Below are 21,539 nucleotides of genomic sequence, written 5' to 3'. Positions count from 1 at the left end.
TGGCCTCATTGTTCATTACAGGTAAAATACGCTTTGAAACTTGCATAAAAATAAATTTACGAGCTTTGAACTTGGGGCTACAATACATTTACAAAATATTACGATAAAATATTAAAAAGTTGAATAAGAATTGCAGTTAGGACCTGGCCTAATTCTCCCCCCCCCCCCCTTCCAAATAAAAAAAAAAACACTACCGGAGCACCTGGTTATTGGCAAGTTTCACATTTCTGCGGCGGCTACATTAGTAATGGAATCGACGTTACAGCGTACCACGCCGATCATAAGCGTAGAGTCACGTCAATCATGACGCCAGTGCAAATTTTTGTGAGAACATTGCAGCCCTCGAACTCGCAATGTTACACCAAAATAATCTACAAAGTAAGAACTGTTGTCCTCGGGACGACTCTCCGGCGTTTGACGAGGCTTTCGACGCGGCGACGACGTGAAAGGGGACTGCGCCGCGGCCTGCGGTGCTTACGGAGACAATCCCAATGGCGATCCGTGCATCTCGGGAGGAATCTGATAGGAATACGATAAAACAAAAGCCAGTCATCTAAAGAGATATCGGTTTTCATGTGAAGGATCCTGTGAAAGGTTCCGTAACGGAACAAAATCAAGAGGAGAGGTGTAGCAGAATTTGGGTACAATGAAAAGATAAGCTTAGTGGAGTGACTGAAAAGTGCCTACGTCTATAATGACCATAATAATGTCATAGAATGCATGTGCTTGGAGCACTTTTTCCGCGCCACACCGGATCCGATGCGGCTATTCAATCGATCGGAAGTAAAGACCGCTGAGCTCGCGGACGAATACGCTTCGCACTTCGTTCTCCAAGAAGAGAACAGCGGGAGAGAATATCGCAGAGAGTGCGGGTGACTTGGTGAGTCTTCTGGGCCATGGTAGGAGAAGGCCGGAGCTAAGCCGTTCTAGCGAGAAAATAGGGCGGTGGAAATGAATGAGTCCGGGAATGGCTCCAGTCGACAACCCGCGAAAGCCGTTCATGACACGGAGAAGGAAAAAAAAAGCTTTTGAATCCTAGAAGCCTATCATTTGATGCAAGTGCCATAAACCAGGACATGTTAGGTTAGGTTGCAGGGCTCCGCGAGCAGCGTTCTCCTACGCTAACAAAAGTGACCAAAACTTTACACTTCTGAAACCTTACATCAGAGAATTTACGGTGAACGGAAAGCGTTGCAAGGCTCTTAGAAACTGTGCCGCCACACGGGATGTTTTGCATCCTTTTATGCCAGCACTACAAATTTTACGTGCGAATGTGCTTGTCGGGTCGTGCAAGAAGACAACCCCTGTGCCTGCCTCGCGTCCTTATAGAAGTTCCGTTTCAGTCACTTGCCGCAGAAGCTGCCATCTCTACCTGTTTTCTAACAAGTAAGAAATGCTCTTCAGTGCGCAAGGAATGAATTTCTAGCGGGGGCCATCAGTGCACTGACGGGCTCCAAAGCAAGGGCGTTAGCGAGTCAACTAAGCTACGAAGAGCCTGCAGTAAAAGAAGTGATAATGGTCACTGAAAAAAATCTCAAGGGAAGCAGTATAACCGTGAGAAACACAGTGACGAGGGCACTGAGTTGGCCGCAAAAGTTAATGCGGAGGGGGCGGAAGCAAAAAACCGAGAACTATAAATGAACCGTCCATTACTACCCGGCTCCTGCAGTATCGTTTACTGTCTGTAGACAAAACTCCGTTTGTAAAATAACAGAAGGTTGATAACTCCATCCAGAAAATGCACGATTGGTAAAATTAAAGAATTTGTACAAAAAAACAATTGGCTGTAATTTAGCTGGTGGTTAGAGCTGGAGTTACGCGAGAGCTATCGGCATGGCTAGGCTTAGGTTCCGCTTGAAAGTAAAGACATGGCTTTTACACATAGTAGTTTACTCTATGATTTCAGCTTTATATATACCATAGGGGGCACTTTTAAACACTAAACGGCGGCGGCCCGAAGCCTTCCACTACGTCACCTCTTTCTCTCTATCTTCACTCCTACCTTAGCGATGACGCGATAGCGTACGTACGCTACAAGCCAACATATTAATCCCCGCTTTAACCGAGCCATATGAACGTGCCTGCGTGGTCTAGGGAAAATGCGAACGCAAGGGTTTTGGCAGGCTGATTGTGATATCATCCTCCCATATGAAAGGAGAGGCCCGAATTGGCAGCTCCTACCAAACATAATGTCAGGAAGCCCAACGTCCAGTTAGTGCGCGGTCATGTCAGCTGCCAGCTATATACCGCCTCCACGACTTCTTTCTTCGCTCTTCGGAAAGGCACGGCGAAATGGTGTGGCCAATGTAGCTCTTGCTACAAAAACACAACAAAAAACGGTACAAAGAAATAAAAACGTAATAGTGCGCAAGAAAGACGGTCTTCTATTCTGCCAGCATAGGGACAAACAAACGTGATATTTGACCAGCTGCTGGTGCCCGATAGCGTGTGACATCCTGTTTATATATATATATATACGATGCATGTGATGCATCTTAATATGTTACACAAGAAAAAAACAAGATATATGCCGAGATGTGTCAGTCACTTTCATCACACAAAACACATAATATCACAAGGGTGGAATACACGTGGTACTTAATTCTGCAATATCTAGAGGCCATTCACACATTGAAGAAATATTGTGATTGGTAGGTGACTGTGGCAAACAAAACCTTAGTATGATTTGACAGAGTAACAGTGCAAAATGGGACAGCAGATCGGCAACGGCTGCTTTGTAATTTACGCGCGTTATTTTGAATCATCACCAATCTGCCCTGAAATTATTAACTAGTCATCATCTCAACTTGACTAATCATCATTTTAACTTGACTAATCATCTCCGCCACCCTTGCGAAGACTTTCTGTCTTTGATGCCAAAAAAAGCGAAAAAATGGGAAGGGATAAACTTTGTGAAATTGAAAAGAATGTTTTCGCGATACGATTTCTCTGCCCGCGCAATCCCAAACTGCGTTGCCATTTCCATCCCAGTTCAAATCTCAATTGTAAATCTTCTTCATCCTGACTAATGATGACGAGAGTGCTCTGTCGCACGGCCTAAATTTTTACCCCGTTTTCGGTGGGTTCAATGAGTTTCAGTTGTTAAAAGACCAGCAAAAATTTTGCCCGTAACATAAGACTTTTGGAGTACTTCCATGGTTAAATTACCCTCTCAAAATTACTGAACTCTGCCGACTCAGATAGGAAACAGGAAGTGTCATATACATTAAGGCAGTCCACAATGACGCGCTGAAAGCTTTCGATACCCGGATATTTCGTCGCAACCTTTCCGAAAAAGAAACCACAGCAATAACACGACTCGCGTCACAAACTAATGTTGTCATAAAGCCTGCTAACAAGGGGAGTTCCATCGTGGTCATGAACAGAAGTGACTACATCGCGGAAGCCGAAAGTCAACTTGCAGATTCCTCTTACTAACCGCAGAGTCTAAAACTGTTTTGGAAGAAACCTTATCCCATCTCAACTCGTGAGCAAAGTCAATGATTTCTTTTAGCCCTGTATCAGGCCGATTTTATTTGTTCCCAAAACTAATAAACCAACAATCCTGGACGACCCATCATTTCTGGTATAGGAACCGTAACTGAAATCTGTCATGCTACATTGACACTCTAATCAATAAGATTACAGACACATTCCAGTCCTACATAAGGGACACAACTCATTTCCTAGCTGATATAACTGACATCACCATCCCTCAAGGCATCTTTCTCGTAACCCCAGATGTTGCCTCACTTTAATAGCAATATTTCCCCCTCCGATGACATCCGGTCATTTGTACAGACATTTGAAGATAGAAACTTATGCACTAAAATTGACGGTCCTACATTGGCTATTCTTCTCAAATTAATCCTTGAGTTAACATATCGAATTTTATGGCATACATTATGTCGAGATCAACGGAACATCGATGAGTGCATGTATTTGTTACCAACTATGCCAACATATTCATGGGCTTATTAGAAGAGCAGAGTCTCGCTGACTACCCACTAAAACCGTTCTACTACAAGGGATTCACTGAAGATATTTTTCTTATAAACAGTTGACAGATGGCAACAAGGCATTTAGAGGCAATAGGGAAACAACACTGAAGGCTCGGCAGCACAAGCAACGCCACATAACTGGTACATCACGTGAATAGCAAAAAATTGATAATTTTGCTGGGGCCCTATTCTTAACACACATGAGGACTGTTCGGTGCCGTATTGTTTTTCTGACTGGTTCTCGGAATAGATGCGCGTTTTGTGGCGCCAAAGTTTGAGCTGTCGAAAAGGCTTTCTGCGGTGACGTCAGAATGACGTGCTCTTCCAAACAAAATTTTTGCTGAGTTATTCATGCTGCCTGGAGGGTACATATAAGGAATTGCAGGGGAAGAAAGAAGGTATATATAGTAGGGAGGAAAGCACATATAATTGTACATCGAGGGGGGTGAATGTACTCCCTGCTGTCAAGGAGGCTTCCTGAAACTTGATTGGCTGTGAATGGGTAGTGGGAGAAACGTCATCCATACACATTATACGGTGATGTCAAAATTATGTTTTATGACGTAAATAATGTGCTGTTATTGCTGTAAATGACCAAAATTGAGCACCACGTTTGGGGCCACATTGAGGGGAGCGCATAAAACAATGGCGAATTTTGTGCGGAGTATAGGCGGTTGTTCGCTCACCGCAGTTTGGTAGACAGTTTGGTGGGTGGTGAAGTAGGCCTAGACATTTTGTTGTAATTGCAGAAAGCACCGAAACGGCGTCATAAGGGTACTTTTCAGTTCCGGAACATTTCAGAGGATTAATTATAACGACGCTGATTTACAGCCACACGAGGGCCCTAGCTGCCCTCCCGTTGCAGACGCTTTGCCCTCATAGAGAAACTATCGACCAGCGCGGTTTTCGATGAGCACAGCAATGGTGGTCTGCAAACTCAAACGGTCGAAATATTGACAGCTAATAAAGGAATGTATGTGACATGCACATGGCACATGTTTTCCACATCTGATGTGTTTCATGTAAAGTTTTCTTTGGTATGCATGTGTGTCCACACACACACACACACACACACGCACGCACGCACGCACACACACACACACACACACACACGCGCGCGCGCGCGCACACACACACACACACACACACACACACACACACACACACACACACACACACACACACACACACACACACACACACACACACACACACACACACACACACACACACACACACACACACACACACACACACACACACACACACACACACACACACACACACACACACACACACACACACACACACACACACACACACACACACACACACACACACACACACACACACACACACACACACACACACACACACACACACACACACACACACACACACACACACTCACTCACACACGCACGCACACGCACACACACACAACGGTTCTATAGTTTAATAGCGTCGGACTACTCATCCGGCAAGCCAAGCGAGTATTCATGAGCCGTCCTTCGCCATAGATCGCTCACAAACTTTGTGAGCGGTTTAGGTACCACCCATTTCGCTCACAATTTCAGACGCAATTCAGCGCGTGTACAACTTCACCACTTTAGTCGTGTTCATTACGTAAAACGCACTCACCAGTGAGTCGGTTGTAACGCAAGCATTTAATGTCTGCCGCTCAGGGCCAACCTATAGGAGCAGGGCATTGTAAGTGTTTCGTAGCTAGTTTGTGACTGTGAGCGGCAAGTAATTCGGCCCCTGATTCCTTGCGAAGGAATCAACGAAGCAGTTTCTTATAGCTCGCTTCTCTCAAAATGTAACGATTGCGAAGTTTCCGTCTTGCATGCTATGAGAATGCTTCCCAGTTTTGTAAGTCTGTCGTTTCCTCGTTCTGCTTTCGGACAGCGCCGTCGTGGCACGCTTTTTGTTTCCTTCAAAGCGCTTGGCGCCTATAAAATTTAGCTGGCGGCGTGCAAAGTACTGACGAATCGTGCAACAGGGAGGACTCTATACCGTCGGTGGGACACCGTATTGTTTGCCGCGGGAGTCTCACACTCGAGCTCCCGTCGAATGCTGTCTGGCTTGCATAACATATATATTTTAGTCAGTGTTGGCTTTCTTGTACATTTTGCTGGTATAATTTATCGCTGTATTTGGGGGCTTAATAATAAAATAAATTGGTTCACAGGAAGGGAAAGGCGCAGTAACTGTCACACTTGCTCTGTGGACACCCGAACCGCGCCGTAAGGGAAGGGAGGAGGGTGGGAATGAAAGTGGAAAGAGAGAAAGAGGAGCCGTAGTGGAGGGCTACGGAGTAATTTCGACCACCTGGGGATCTTTAACGTGCGCTGACATCGCACAGCATAATAAAACATTTATATTTTCGAGCTACTCTATTGCAAATTCATTCGGTTACGGCAAAGCTTTACAATGCATGCTGTACAAGTATGCCGAGTCTGTTCCTTTGGAAGAGGCGCTGGTTTACTCTGTTTCTGGTTGGTGGTTGGTGGGGTTTAACCTCGAAAAGCGACTATTTTACTACCTTTCTGTGCAGTCTTCTAATTGCTGGGTTTAATTGTCAAGTGCACTCAAAACGGCAGTATTTTAGCCCAATAGAATGACAAAGATTGGCGAGCCCTGAAAGGCACCCTTCAAAAAGCCGGCTCCGAAAATACGCCAGAGTAAATAAAAAAAAAAAAACAATAATTCGCGCCAATGGTATACGTAGTCCTGACGTCATTTAACGTCACTAACTTTAGCTGGCCCCCAATTTTCAATGGGCGCCGGAGCGCGCAGGAGCACATGAGCCCCCATGTTTCGAACGTATGGTTATCTGTGTACAGGCGCACCAAAAGTAATATGGAGGATGCGAGCTGGAGGCGAACTGGAAAAAACTGTACGGCAGCGGGCTCTATCAGCAGATGCGCAGCAAAGAGCGAGGGGGCGCGGACCGTACGGGCAACCCATCTCGATAACTTGATGCTCGTGTTATCGCCGCAACGATCGAAGCTGCGCTACTACTATCAGCGCTAGCCAAGGGCGCTTTTAGTACTTCATGCCAGAGTTTGTTGCGCATCCTGGCCGTGCAGATAGGTTTGCCATCGGCAGCGCGCGCTTTATGCCTGGTCAGGAACAGCATAATTTTTGCGTGCGGGATAGCCGAAGATCACGCTTCACTTGGTGGCGAGTTTGTACGCTGACGACTATAAACGCTCGTGTGTCGATTTGGTAACTATGCGGTAAAACTTTGGCTTCACTCAAGGGAACGCATGATAGAAAATAATAGCATACATGTGCTGTGTTTGACAGGCACTGAAAAGCACAGAAGTGGGCTAATAATTCAAAACCAATTTCTCCAACAGAAATTGCCTTTCTTACACTAGAGAACAAGAAGTTAAACAAATGAAGGTAGACAATTATTTTATTTCATTTATTTCATACATACTGCTAGCCTCCTTGCGGAGGCTGTTGCAGGTCTGGGACATAACATGAAAACAGAAAATGACAGGAACATTGACAATCCAAACTTGTCTGATTTTTATATAGTTCTATATGGCAGTGTGGAACAAGAAATAGAAAAGAAGAGAAGGATGTGATACAATACAATCCCCCTGAAGACACGTGTTTTACAATATTTGTACAAAGTTTAGACTACACATATGTAGAGTACTCGAGGAACAGTTGCCAGTCGTGAAGTGAAACTTGGCGGACCGCCACGGGAAAAAAAACTTGAACGTATCGCTGTGTGCTCGATACTTGACTAAATGCTTGGAATGTCGAGTTCTTTCGTTTCTATATGGTGGCAGTAAAATGCATGTATTACGGTCAAATTTAAGGGCTTCACTTAGAAGAAGATAAACTTGAGTCGTGTATTTTTTGCTCGGGCATTAATAGTGCTAAGACCAGCCTGTCTGGGAAGTTCGGAGGGAGAGTCAAATCGGCGATACCTATTGTAGACAAACCTTATGGCCTTGCGTTGGAAGTTTTCAAGTTTTGGTAATTAAATTATTTGTGTGTGGGAACCCGCATATTATGTTGTACTCTATGATTGAACGCACGCGGGATGTATATGCGAGCAGTTTAGTTTCTGGTAAGGCGGACTGTAAAGAACTTCATAGCGAGCAAAGAGCAGAAAATGCTTTGGACGTCACATGTGAAACATGCTCGTCCCATCATGATTGTACTTAAATGCTTATATTCACTGACAGCGTTTACTGTATGATCTGCAATTTCACAGCGAAATGTCAGCAGTTTGTTTTTTCTTGATACAGGCATCACTACCGTTTTTTTTTTGTAAATTACGTGCCATCTGCCATTCTTCGCACCAGTTTGATATCTTTTCGAGCGCATTGTTTAACACGAGTTGATCTTGTTCACTATTAATTTAATAGTAAATTATGTGATAGTCCGCAAACATACAAAAAAGTAGCGTCAATCCCGTTAGTTATGTCATTTATAAATATTAAGAAAAGACTGTGACTTTCCGGACTCCAGAAGTTACTTTCGCGTATTCTGATGAGCATTGTCGTGACGCTGGGACTAAGTCGACCCGGCCTTCACTTGGTAGCGTGCAGAGACTCCGGGTTGATGAAGGATTGAATCTTCGAAGTTGGTAAAATATATACAAGCAGGTTTAATGGCACTTTGAGAAAACGTATTTACATGAAAAAAAGGGTATATCAGCAAAATGGCAAGCGTTAGGAGTTCATAGCGAGAAGCGTCTGGATGAGCCGTTTACCCAGGGCTCAGAGCGTCATTTCGTGCTCTGCAACGTCCTTATATCCCCTATGTCCAGCCCCTCTCTGAAGATGCTGACAAATCAGTTCCAGGGCACACCCCTCAGATATCGGCAACCAATCGAACACATCACTGCACTGATGGTCTGATGCACTGACTGGTCCAGTATTGTTTCGTCGGGCGTGGTCACTTGTAGTCGGGTAGAGCTTGGGAACGGCGAGAAGGTAAATTTCGATTCTTCTGCAAAGATCCGCTATGTTGGTTCCGGCAAGTGGATTTCCTTCTCAGAAACCCAAGTGTACGTGCGCGCCACGAATACTGCTCCCAGCATTGTCCCTTTCCGGCAATTGCAACTCATTCCTGCATTGACGGGAAATCCTCTAATGGCCGTAATCCTCATGCTCCTTTCTTGTCCTGTACGTCAGCGGACGTGTCACACCGATCGTCTCCTTTGGACAATAGGCATTCCTCACTTGACAATAGCGCCTCTCGACGGGAAGGGTGAACAGTTGAACAAAAGCACTTCCGGCTATTTCTCACAGGCGACGTTTCTTTGTATTTTTCTTGACGTTCCCTTGACAGGGCCAACTTGGCAGCTGTAGGGTCACGACAAAGCAAAGCATGCTCACACAAAAAGATTCATGTGAACAGGCTCACTTAGAGCCCTTGCACAAACAGCACATATCAATACTATGCCCACAGGCGCACAATAGTGCGCGCAAGCGCGGACCATGCACGGTCACAACAGCATCCTTCAAACCGGAAAAATTGTTTTTCATCAGGAAGATAGGCTGCTATCCAACCAGTAATCTTTTTAGTTCTGAGAAATGTTTTTGCTTTGTAGATTAACTTAGGATGGCAGACGGGGTCAAAGGCTTCTTAAAGGTCCAGGAACGGCATATCGGTTTGGTCACGCATGTCAATCGTCGTTGTTTTATAGAAGTTGTGGGGTGGACAAGCCCTTTATGAAGCCATGCTGAATTTTGTTGACTTATTTATACTGTTCTATGTAGGTTACAATGTGCTTAAGTAAAATCTGTTCTAGGACCTTCTATACCGTGCAAGGTAGAGAAATCGGATGTTAGTTTGCAAGGTTATTTTTATGTCTCCAGATTTACGTATTGGAATCACTTACCTGTTTTCCATTCTTCAGGTATGTTGCTAGTAGGTAGGGTTTTATTTTAGAGAAGTAGGAGATATTTAGAAATTGATTCCCTATATCTTTTAAGAAGCAGATTTGAGATATTGTCAGGACCAGAAGATTGTTTTGCGTTAATGTTCAGCAGTAAATACAAAATGTCTTGTTCTGTTAAAATCAATTGCTGTCCAAATGGTTTTTTACTGGTGCGCTAAGGGAGGCCTAATGTCATTATAAAAACAAAAATAGATTTGAAATAATCAGAATTTTTATGAGATGCTTCTCTTTCAGATAATTTGCTGTATTATACTTGTACAAGTTTATGCAGCACCAGAAGTGGTTAGGAGCTGAACGTATGAAATTCTGCTATGTAAAATTTACATATATATACTTAACGGTTTTAACAGCATGCCTGAGCGTACTTGATGGTTCACTCATTTTCTCCTGGTATTGATTTTGACTGCGTGCTTGTTTGCGGTTTTCTGCAGACGTGATATTCTGCGTTTCGTATATATGCTATCTCGGGATATCCATGGATTACTTCTATGAGCTCTTTTTTAATTTTGTGGGCACGTAGAGCGACAAGCAATGGTTAATGTAGCTTTTAGTACGCCCCACAGATCGTGAACGGTAACTGAGGCATCTGCGTAAAGCAGTGAAAATTCAGAGTAATTGTAAGCTGAATGGTCATTTTCTAATCGTCTCCATTTTTCTAGTCAAATATCAGTTTTCGCGTTTGGTTTTGTTGTTGGTGTGTAGGAAGTTATATCGAGCACACAGTTGCTTTATGGTCCGGGATGCGTTCAACAATTTCTGAATAAATATTTTGAATGGAATAGTGTCCCTTAAGGATGTTAGGTCGAGGGTGTTGCAGCTTGTTGGTATAACTCGTATCGGTTCATGTATAATTTGGCTTAGTTGAAAAACTAAACATTAATTCAAGTAGCGCTTATGCGTTAATCTTATCTGTAGGTGCAGGATATAAAGTTTCCCTAGATATGCCAGAAAGATTATAGTCGTCAGTTAAGATCGTCTTTTTAGACGCAGGTACAGGCGACGACGTAAGTAAACGGAGCACGCTTTTCCATTGAAATAAAAATCACGTCTTCTGCATTGGAGATAAGAAAACAATATTTGTCCAATTGAAAGGGCACTGGTGTCTACTACGCATGAAAAAATGTAGAACGACACAGCGTGCTCCTTTTACTTTTGTCCGCATTGCATGTGTAGCATCTGCGTCTGCTTTTGGTGGACGGTACATTGTGCCAACAACGTAGTTGGCCTGATTAAATGTTATCTTGCAGCAGATTGCCTCAGTGCCATCCACATCTGTCAGCGGAGCGAAGAATATGTTATCTTTGACTAAAATTGCAACGCCTCCGCCACGTGTAGGTTCGTCTTTACGCATAACTAGGTATCCCGGGGTAAATCTATGCTCGCTGGAAATATAAGACGGCCAAGTTTCAATAAGCGTAACAACGTCTGGACTATGTTCGAAACAAATGCCTCCAAATCAACCACTTTACTGGCAACACTGCGGGCACTTATGTTCGCTACGGCTAACACGAAAAGAACGGTACAACTCGTTCTTTTCTTTGGCTGACGGACGTTTGTTTGCTACGGGTACACTGACGTTTTTACTTTCATCCCAGACAAAAAATTTATCATTCACCTTGATCTTGTCGTAACTTAGTGAAACCTTTTCTTTATTGTGTCGATTTTGCTATGATCGGACGTGCTGGATGTTTAAACCTCGTGGCGAAAAACCATTGTTACCTTTCAATTCATCGCACTCTAAACTTGTGAAACGTTCCATTGCTCGCCTTTCATTTGTTATTTCTCTGAAGAAATCTTGCCCGCACCTCATGTATGACAGTTTTTCACAACAGTGTAAGCGTCTAGAATGCGCCGGGTACCCTTCCCATCTTCTTGTGGCCGAAGGCGTTTTGAAGAAAGTATGCCAGACAAAAGCGGATGTCAGTCAACAGGCCCCGTGCAAGAAAGAAAAAATTGCCGTCATCCCTTACATTCATAGGCTGTCCCATAATCTGAAAAAAGTTGCGCAGCGATCGGGAGTTAGAGTGGCTTTTTCGGCTCCGAATAAGTTGAGTCAGCTATGCACTAAAACTTCGTCAGAAGCCAAGAAGGTGATAGACTGCACAAAGAAACATAAAGAAAAATTTGTTAATTGCATCCAAAACGTAGTCTATCAAATACCCCTATCCTGTGGCAAGCAATATATTGGTCAAACGGGCAGATGCCTCAATGATAGGCTTCGTGAGCATGGCCGGGATGTCGGTAATAGGTGTGGTAAAGGTTTGTCGGCTCATTGCCGTGTTTGCAATTGTATTCCTCTCCTGAAAAAAAGTATGGTTTTAAAAGTGCACAAAAACCGGTTAACGCGTGAAATAGTTGAAGCTGAATGGATTACTCTTTTGAAAGATGATTGTATTAGTAACCCTTCTGTCGCGTTGTTGCCAAAGGAGATTGCGTATCTGAGTGACATGACTTGCTAGCGCATGTTCTTTGGCGCATGTGATACGCGGTGGTATAAAACCATGCTTTCTTCCTTGAATAAACATTAGTTGGAAGTTAGCGCTGTGTGTGTATTCTTTCTCTGTCCTTGTCTTGGTGCGCTACATTTTGTTCCCTTCGATCGTGTACCAACAAGCCCAAGTATCTACCCTTCTGCGCCTTTCCTTTACTGTGAACCAATTATTATTATTACTATTATTATTATTATTATTATTATTATTATTATTATTATTATTATTATTATTATTATTATTATTATTATTATTATTATTATTATCATTATTATTATTTCGAAAGCAATCTACTCTAGGTTTTGAGCCTTCAGCGTGGGGCGGCCGCATCATCATCATCATCATCATCATCATCATCATCATCATCATCATCATCATCAAAACGTTTTATTTCCGTCGAAATGAGACTCCTTTTTGGACCCCCCGGCACGCAGTCCTAAGGGAGCCCTACTCAGCAGCCTCACAAACTAAGGTCTGATGAAGACACATTTTTGCTTCACGGCCTCAGCCACCAGGCGGATGGCTTGTTGCTGTTGAGCGCAGTTCTCGCTCCGCAGCAAAGTCTCCCAGGCTTATCTATCTATATTTTGCTCGGCGCCCGGGCTGCCAGCACATTCCCAAATTATGTGGTCTAGAGTGCCCCTCTCCCCGCATGTTATGCAATACTGATCTTTCGCGATCCTCTTTAGAAATTGTCACGTATACCCAGAAGGGGCTGCACCCATGTGACTCTGTGACGTCACACCCCACGTGATATTAGGGTGAGAGCTGGACTACCAACTCGAGCGGTTGGCGTAGTGCGGTCGCAGCCACTGCGCAGCGCGTGACGTCACACTCCACGTGACACAAAAGCGGTTGGCGTGACGCGCTAGAGGCGCAGCTGGTGCTCACGTGATACGTGACGTCAGGCACGTTCATACTGCTTTTTAAAGCGGGACTTTGTATCTAGGCTGGCAGGAGCTGCCAACTTGGGTCTCTCGTTTCACATGGGACGATTATGTCAGAATCAGCCTGCTAGGAAGGCGCGTTCATACGGGTTGGTTAAAGCGGGGCTTTATATGTGGGCTGAGGAGGAAGAAAAAGGGAAGAAGAACGCTCGGTCACCCGCAGCTAATGCTTTCGCTCAGTATTTGGTTCAGCAGCGTTGAACCCTTATAATTTTATTAGGGCTAGATTCTGACGAGTGCTCACAACTCTTAGTCAGGGCAGCCTGAAGTGCACTGGTTACAACTACTCGCTTAACTAGCTTTGAATGCGCGGTGTCATATGGCAGCAAACACTTCTCTGACCTCACATTATGTCCCCAATGCACATGAGCATCATTAAATACAAGCACCAGATTCAAAAACTGGATGCGACCTGACTGCGCATTGGAGGGTCAAATTCTAAAGGTAAAGCTCAGATACTTTGGTCATCTTATGAGAAGAGGAGTCGCTGGAGAAAGATTTGATGTTGGGAAAGATTGAGGGTCACCGGAGAAGGGGTAGGCAGCGAACGCGATGGTTAGATGGCATCCTCGAGGCACTGCAGATGAAGTTATGTGATGTTAGGAAGATAGTGAGAGACCGGAAAGCGTGGCGTGAAAGCGTGGTCCATAGGTTCACGAAGAGTCGGACACGACTGAACGACTGAACTGAACTGAACTGGACTGAACTGAACTGAACTGATCATTCGGGATTTCCCACGTAAGGCTCATTCCACCAGAAGAGGTTTTTTAAAGACCTTGACAATATCACCGACTGTTTGATGCATGTTATTAGCATGCATTTTGTTGGAGGAATGAACTTCACATAGGAAATGCCAAACTACAACCGCATCCTATTTTGTAGGGCTGCCAGTTGTGCATTTCGCGGTGACCGCGAGAGGCCAGTTGTGCGCATGCGCTGTTACCATGGCAACCGGTGACGAGCAGCAGGTGCTGCGTGAGCACCGTCGGAGCCACGCGTGATGTCACGCGGATGAGTAGTTGTGCGCATGCGCCGATAGCATAGTAACAAGACAGACTAAGGCTCCTAGATAGACCCCACAGGTGTGCCGTCTCTCCGCACGCCTCTCTATCACTCGAACCGCATGTTGCATACGCAGCATTGAGTAAAAAGGCGGAGATGAAATAGGCGGCTGTATCACAACGTTTCACGCGGATGTAGAGGAGACTCCAGCCACTGCTAAAGGGCGGTATAGAGAAGAGAACATTAACTCTTTTTATCCTGAGGTTGTCGCCAGGCACGTTGCTGCTTAGCAAAGAGAGAATGAGCGTAAGGGGAAAGGAGCAGAGGAGACGCCCGAACAGAGAGAGGAACGGCTTGCCAAACGGAGATGACTAACTGCCGAGCGTAATAGACGGCGTATAATCGCCGAAATGGAGCCTATGCAAGGCGTCAGTCAACGCGTGTACTATACCAAAGAGACTCTACCAAACTGAAATATGTATAGAGAAAAGTGAGGTCTCTGTATGGTACTTCACAGATCATCGGAAAATCCCCGTCTCTGTCACGTCAAAATGAATAAAAGGTATGTATACCCAATGCTTCTCATTGCCAAACATACACTGATCCCAACAAATAACGTACCGTCTTTGCCAAAAGTAACCAGGCTGCTCCGAAGGCTAGCGGAGCAAGCGCGCGGCCGTGTTGCGGCGTTGCGCTCGCTGTGGCTTATCGGTGCTCGTCAGCTCCGAGAGTACAACAGCTGACTTAACTTCGCACCCTCACTCTCGCCCGTTGGATGATAAAAACTAGGCGCATATGATGTGCCATCTGCGGTTTCACGTGTGCGAAGCTTGGTTGTGCCCAGCGAGGGCGCTCAGTATAGCTACGGGGCTATTCGCTCTTCTCGGCAACTTCTCCGAAGCTGATATTATGTCGCGTTTCTCGCTGTATAATTATACGTGCTTGTGTTCTGCAATCCGTTGCTGAAACGCACCAGCAGTATTGCGCTTTCCTGTGTGTTTGATGCGTCTGTGCATTAAAGAATGATAACGCACCTCGAAATTTGAATATGATTTCTCCAAGGTGCTTTGCGTAGTGCCACATTACGGGTCGTAACTCCGGTGCAAAGATATGGGAAAGCTTGTGAACCCTTTCAAGCCACTTTATCTCTTTTTTAGGCTTGCAAAATTGTTTTAACCCCTTGGGGAGGCTGTTTAAAAATAAGTGCAATGACGGATTCTAACAAATGTTTGCATTTGCTTGTAGACAAGTTTTGGTTTAAGTAAAGAACTAAAATGAAACCTTCCTCGCGCTTAGCCATTCTATGCACATGATCGTTTTCTTGTTCGCGGAACCCTAATTTGAGGGCGACACTGTCTGGCAAACCTAGCACATGTTCGTCCTAGAAACGAACAACAAGAGCTCACCGTGTCTACTATCAATCGGCTTTCCGCAGTTGCCGAGAAGGGCGAATAGCCCCGTCGCTATACTGAGCGCCCTCGCTGGGCACAACCAGGTTTCGCACGCGTGAAATCGCAACCCGCACATCATACGCGCCTAGTTTTTATCATCCAACGGGCGAGAGTGAGGGTACAAAGTTACGTCAGCTGTTGTACCCTCGGAGCTGACGAGCACCGATAAGCCACAGCGAGCGCAACGCCGGCGCACGGCCGCGTGCTTGCTCCGCCAGCCTTCGGAGCAGCCTGGTTACTTTTGGCAAAGACGGTACCTCTCGTTACGCATATCTTGGCATAACCGAGGTAAGCCGCTGAAAGTTTTTTTTTTTTTTTGATCTGGTGCTTTTGTTTCTGCTTTCTTCACTTCTGCTGAAATACACTGTACTTTTTCCCTTACTTCCCCACACACGTTATTCATGGCAGAATTGTATCGCAGTTGTTTTGTTATTTTTTAAGTACAGCCGGGGGGGGGGGGGGGGGGGGGGGGGGGAGGGGCAATACGGTCACGCTGGGCCTTAAGGATATTGGAAAATGCTGGAAGTGACATACTTTCAAACCAAACCATAAAGCACGAACAAAAAACATATTTACTGAATAGTCAGGCGTTCACTACTGTCGTGAAGTTTAAAGCATGAAACGCGCATGTCGAAATTGCGCTTTGTTCATTGTATAATGCCACTGCAATTATCCCAATCGCACCTCCATATCTTGCAATTAGGTACTGCTTCAATAATGTTGACCACTTGGTCATGTTGTGCCCCGTTCAAGCCCTCACCAACCTTTGGTGTCTTTGGTCGATCAGGTTTATTTAGTTCACTGTTCAACGCATCAGATTGGTGAGTGCATGTTGCCTGTGAAATTAAAGCTGAATGATGCTGCACACTGTAAAGCGAAAAAGGACTGACACTGGTACAGGATACATTGCTAAACCATGTTAATGCTGGCCAGCACCATTTTTTTTTTTTTTGCCACAGATTCTGATTTTGTGGGCACCTACATTTGCGTCAGTTTGGGCTGTACCTTCCAAAAACTGTCGTTCTGAGCAGCATCGTTGAACGAACTACCTCAAGTTTTCTTCTTCTGAGCATAAGAGTACCTATCTGGAAACGACACTGAGCCCTTCTAGATTATGGTGCATGCGAAAATTACACCGAAATTGTCCATCCAGCTGACAGCGATTAAGACATCGTCGCTGACCACATGAATATAGTACCGGCAAGGTTGGCTCTTGATAAATTCAAGTCGACCTATAGGGCAGTTTCGGAACGTGGTTTCGTCTCGCTTTGCCTATAGCTCCATAGCATAGTTCTTTGAGATGCCTCAGTTGTTATATGCTTGTGTATAAATGGTCAATTAGAATAATAAATCAGGCGTATGAGCTTTTGCTGCGTTTTCATCCATTATTTGAGACGGCACCGCCGTTTCCGAGGCCCTTTCCAAGATTCAGAAGTTTCTGGTTTCCCTTGGTTGTCTTGATATACATCAGTTTGCAATGTATCTATTCTCAATGTATCCATTTAGGCGCCATACCGTATACCCACTGTTAATTCCAATGGCAACCTTTATAGTAATAAATATAGTGAATACGTAAAGCGACGGAATTGAAATAGTAGTGTGAGGTAAATGAACGCTGATATATATATATATATATATATATATATATATATATATATATATATATATATATATATATATATATATATATAAGAGAGCCCTAAAGCCTAGCGTTACACATAGGAAGGCGGAAAATAATGGACCCTTTAATAGGATATATAAACATCGACCTCTCACGAAAGCACAGCGATGGTCGCATATACAGAGTCGCACTTTGGTTAATGCGTTCTCCTAATGTCTGAATATATTGGCAAAATAAAAATAAAAATAAAACATTCTTCCGCGAAAGCGCTGCATGACGATGCATAGGATAGGATAGGATAGGAAATACGTTAATTTCTCTAGGAAGGTCTTGTGCTAGTAGCAGAAGAGCTCCATCTTCCGTCTTCTCACAGGGTCGGTGCGCCTATTCCAGGGCTCCGCTGAGCTTCGCTGCTCGCTGGGCGTGCTGGATCAGACCTAGTTGGTAATCCAGATCGCCGCTGGAGAGCCGGCTCTCCCACTGTTCCACACTCGGGTCTTTGCGAAAGCTATCGTTATTTTTACATTGCCACGTGATGTGGTATAAGAAGGTTTGCTACCACAGCATGGGCAGGTGTCCCGATATTGTGACGGGTAAATTTTGCTTAGGATATGCAGGTTAGGGAATGTTCCGGTCTGCAGTCTTCGCCAGTACCCTGCCTCTTGTTGTTTTAGATCCCGATGAGGCGGCAGATAGCGGATCCGTACCCCCTTATAGTAGTTCAGAATGTCTGAGTACGTAGGGCCGACTCGCTCGGGTAGATCGTCCGATGCATCGTGAACACTATTATCTGCCTTTCCTAGGACCTTGCTCATAACGACTGAAATCTCCGGTCACCTAGCTTTCTCTAACCATTAACGAAATGCTTTGTTAACCGAAACACTTTTTGCAAACTAACGTGACCATATATATGGTCAGGCTGCTTCTCAATAATTTGAGGCAGAGCTTAGGCCTGCCCGTAAATTTATTATAATTGTTTGCTTTTTTCTGCATTCAGGTTTGATGTCTACTGAAACGGGTAGAGAATCATTCATACGAAAAACTCACGTACTGTCTCGGTTTCTGCTAACGGCCACATAAATAACAGAAACCAAGAACTGCGCAACTCGACCGGAAAAGCTAAGTGAGAAACAAAAGATGGCAAACTGCCGTTTCTTCAGAAAAGCGACGGTATTAGGTTGTTAGTAGCTTTATGTGAGGCAAGAGCACAATAAGAGAAGCATAAAAGCACTATGGGCGTATTGTGAGGCTGCCCTTGCAAATAAAGGCCAAGAGCAGAGTTACTAGAATCTGGAGAAATGCCTGAAATAGAAAACATATGATTCGTAGCAGCCACCAAAATGAACCAGACCAGCCTAGGCTACTCTATAAATAACAACTTGGTAATACTGCATCGACAGCGGAAAAAAAAAAAAAAAAATCTGGGCAGATGAGAAGCTTGCAGAGAAGCAAGCCTGGGCGCAGCTCAGTGAAGCAGTCTTTTTAGAGAAGCCCTTTTGTTGTCCACCAGCTGCTTACTTCAGTGTCTGCACGTTTTAGAAGCCGACGACGCGCTCAAATGACCGAGGTAGTTAATTAAATGTTACCTCTACCTACCAAGGCATATATACTCTGTCTGAATAAAATATGAATATGCAGCCAAAGCCTAGGTCCACTTACTTCCCCCTCGTCCCCCCGCCCCCCACACACATGCTCTTTTTCGAAGGAAAACAAAATGTAGATCTCGGACGGATAGACAGACAAGAAAGAAGTCGATTTGCCACGGACCGACCGCACGTGGACTTTAAGCGCGGCATGTACTATGCTATATTCGCATAAGAGTGGAAATCTGAGCCAGTTGGTACATTGTGAAAAGAGCTGCTATCCGTTTATCTTTCCTCTAAAGTCGTTGATTTTAAGCGTTCCCTGTACCCACAGAAAAGAGGAATTTGTATTGGTTCAAAGTGGAGCTCCAGCATTGTGCCACACTTCTTTAGCAAAATTTGACAGGCCACTTTAGGAATTCTTTCATGACAGGCGTGTATGCGCAGTGTTCAGGTACGTTGACAATTTTTTTGGTACTTGTAGAGCTTTTTGCTAATGACTCCGTTGCCATGGTTGCAGACGATATTTTAACGACTTTCAAAGCTTCATCACAGACTCTAACCTTCACGCATGAACTACCTATCCACCACCCCATAAGGTTTCTAGAACTTTCACTAACTTTCCATGCTAAGGGAATTTATGCTGGATGTTTTTTCCTAAAAGCAAAAAAAAAAAAAAAGCACTGCTGCCTTTGGGTCTGCTCACTCAAAGTTTCTGAAAAGAGCCATTGCAATCAATGGTTCTCGAAAGGCATTGGAAAAAAGCTGCCACCACGCTATCAAAGGCAGTTTTGACAACTAGTTGCAATGTTTGGAAGCCGCAGGGTTCCCTGAGCACTTCTAAAAGCCGTGGCTGAATCGCTGCTTCAGAAGGTAAGGAGGGAGCATATGAACCTTGATCATAAAGTTGCGACTAAGCGAAATAAATTTTGAAGTTGTGCCTTACGTTGTCAAGGTAACCCACAATATGAAAAAGGTAGCTATAAAGCAGCGCATAGACGTTGTGTTTCCTGCTTTTTGTAAGCTATCTGGCTTGTGCTCTCGCATCTCAGGAGGCGAATCATGAACTCCTGTTTGGTTGACTCAGCATGAGAAGCTGTTCACGCAGTGTGCCACGCGCGTGATCTGTAAGATTCCGCTTACCTGAGAAAAGGTTTATATCGGCCAAATAGGCCGATGTATTAATGATCGGCTGCGTGAACACCCCAAGTTCCCGGGTTCTACTGATGACGGATGCAGTTTGTCTCGTCATTGCAGGAATTGTGGTTGCTACCCTCTGCTAGGTAATATTACTTTTGTTGGCAGAGGTAGGGGCAAAGAAAAGCGCGAAATTATAGAGGCCTACTTCATCAGTGTGAATGGCGATAATTGTATCAGTACGACATCGACGCGCTTGTTGGAAAAAGAATTCGCTTTCTTAGATCGCCGGCGATAGCTTCAAGTGTTTTTCGCCATGTGAGTTCCGGCTTGTGGCGGTGCTTGTGTTGCGCATGCCCTGTCAGCCCTGCTAGGTGTTCGCTGTTTTCAATGAACACAGTTGCTAGTCCAGTCGTCGCGGTGTACGTCTCTTTTCTTTTTCCTGGCCCCCTTTTTTGTTACTAGACTCGCATAGTTCATGGTTCTATGCGTTTGTATTCGATGACCCCCTTTTTCTCATGAGAACGCCTAGACACACACAGGTCCTTTTAAAAGCTTATTCACTCTGCATCTGTGTGCCTCCCGCGTATTCTTTAGGTAAACACGGAGCGAGGACAGTTGCCGTCGGTGACATTCAAGTTGTGGGCAGCCAATGAAAATAGTGCGGCTTTGTTTTCCGCTCCAACTGGGCGCGTATGTTTGGCTTCATAGGACGGACTGATGTCGAGTGGCTATTCTAGCTAGCTGGTTTATGATTACTAAGATGGCAGCAGCGTAAACAATGGGGTAAAAAGCAACACGAATGCTGGCTCGTGTTGTCTTTTCTTGTCACCATTGTTTGCGCTGCTGTCGCCTTAATATTCAGGGAATGGACACGCTGAGCCTCAGAAGTCAAATATTGCGGCGCAGGAAGGGAAGCTGCAGCCGAAGGAATTATGTAAGTGAAGGGCAGAGTACTTCTCCAAACCAGGTAAAAAGCACTGATGTAGCTTGAATTATAAGTAGATAGAAATCTGAATTATTTAAACTAACTTTGCTTTTATTACCGGATCGTTTTTTTTTTCTTTTTGTAACTGTCAGTTTATAGCTCCCTCACAAAGATTTCTACGCACCAAGTGTTAATAAGTTTACATGATCCGCCCAATTAAAAAGCCAGACAGATGTCGGCGTAAATTCTTAGGAAACCTCCACAGACTCCCCTGAATCTTTAGATGAACTACAACTATAAAACAAAAATTTACTCGGCTTGAAGGCTATTGAAAAAAATCCTTGCTTACATTATTGATGGCCTAAATGCCAAGAAACGGTGAAACAAAAAGAAAGTCGTAGATAGGAGAGCATTGCATTGCAGGTTATGTCCGTACTTTGAGCAT

This window comes from Amblyomma maculatum, chromosome 2, assembly GCF_055883805.1.
Source record: "Amblyomma maculatum isolate TAMU_Amacu chromosome 2, ASM5588380v1, whole genome shotgun sequence".
NCBI lineage: Eukaryota > Metazoa > Arthropoda > Arachnida > Ixodida > Ixodidae > Amblyomma > Amblyomma maculatum.
Note: the sequence above shows the minus strand (reverse complement) of the source record.